Here is a 1,824-nt window from a genome sequence, read left to right as displayed (position 1 = left end):
TCCTTAGGGCAAAAGTGTGTGCCAGGTACAGTGCCCTGCTGAAGAGCCAGCTCTACCTATGAATAAATCATGTGAGAGGTGCTCATAAATGCGGCCAAATAAATGACAGATGGCTCTTGGCATTCTCTGCTCCTCCTTATTTAATTCTTTCCCTCTGTACCCTATCCTCTAACTGCCCCAGTTCAGCTGTCCCTAGTTCCCTTTGTCTCATTATTATCTCTTATTTTCCTCCCTGGCTCTGTCCAGGCAGACCACCAAGGCCACTACCCCTGAGCAAGCACCTAAGCCAACTGAGGGCTTCCTAGCTCCATTTGCCAGGCAGGGTTTCAGGGCTTCCTAAACTCAACTGCTCTGAGGCCCACGGACACCTCACTTCATGTGTCCCTAGAGTATAAGCAGAATTAGGCAGACCAACAAGATCCCAATGATAAATGTAACTGTATTGTCTGCTTTAAGTGTACCAATAAACTTTTAAGGGTGGGGTGGATTAGGCAGACCAGCTTCTCCTCAAAAGAAGAATCCGTGTGAGAATAGTCTGGGCTTTCAACAAGCAGGAGGCAGGAGAAGGGCAGGTGGAACTAGGTGACCTTGAAGTACTACACATTTCTGAAGATCTCTACCCGCCCCCAACAACATACAGAAGTCCAGTTCTGTGCCTGTTACAACTGTCCAGTATTTAGAGGACAAACACTTGGCCCTAGGCGCCGCTGAATTGGAAATATGATACTCCGAGCTCCCTAAGAGTAGAACTTGAACCAGGCAATAGAAGCTACATGAGTTCAGTAAAAGAAACTGATAAACAACGGCCAGGCTTTGGGAGGTGGCGAGCTGACGAGGCTGGAATACCCTTTGTCCAGAATGCTATAGAAGGATTTCAAATATCAGAGAAACAGCCTGCTGTCCTGTAATCAAATCTTCCTAGGCCAGATCCTGGATTATTACTGTTGTTGCCATGGTAGAGATTTATTTGTACAATGGAAACTAAAGTAAGGGGTAAATAAAATAAAATATTTAAAAGCACTTGGCATTTAAAGGATGCTCAATAAACCCAATCCTGCTCCCATCAAAAGGAGGGCTAGGTTACATGGCCTGTGGTCTCTCTGCCCAACAGAATATGACTCCGGACCCCTTCTTGGCTGTCTGGAGGGAAAGCATGTATCTAGGAGAGAGAGAAGTCAGCATTAGGTAGACAGGGGAGGAGAGAGGTTAGTGAGAACGGTCAGGGAACCACAGAGATCACCTCTGGCAGTACCCTGCTTTCTCCTCTGACATTCTAGAATGAAAAGGAAAAGCGGGGTTCTGGATTTAAAGTCCATCCGGAGCCTCAGTTTCCCCATCTTTATTATGAAGGAGGATCGCATGGCTCCTTCCACTTCTGCCTTGCCCTATAATTTGGGGAGAAAGACAGCCTGTGCACGTATGAGGCAGGGGAGAGGGGAACAACTTCCCCAGCCCAGAACCAGGGAGCCCCACCCAGGGCGATCCCTCTGTGGAACACCAGACAGCCACTGAGGCTTGGGTCTTAAAGCTTCTTTATTGTGCTAATACTGTTGCCTGGAGCTCGGGTCTCACACACCGAACAGTTCAGTCCAGACCCCCACCCACCGGCCCGGGGCTCTCCGCTCTGGCTGGGGACACCCGGCCTGCGCCGCTCTCTCACAGACTGAGCTAACCCGCCCCTCGCCTCGCGCCCCTGCCCTCGCATCCCCCGAGCCATGTTGCCTGGGGGTGCGGGAGGGTTGGAGACGCCTTCTTTCGTCCTTCCGGCCCCCTCCCACTTTGGGGGAGGAGGCGGCGCTTCCTCTCCGTTTCCCTAGGGCAATC

Source organism: Fukomys damarensis, unplaced genomic scaffold (assembly GCF_012274545.1).
Source record: "Fukomys damarensis isolate Sample0158 unplaced genomic scaffold, DMR_v1.0_HiC HiC_scaffold_19, whole genome shotgun sequence".
NCBI classification, from domain to species: domain Eukaryota; kingdom Metazoa; phylum Chordata; class Mammalia; order Rodentia; family Bathyergidae; genus Fukomys; species Fukomys damarensis.
The sequence above is the reverse complement of the archived record's forward strand: the minus strand, read 5'-3'. Positions refer to the sequence as shown.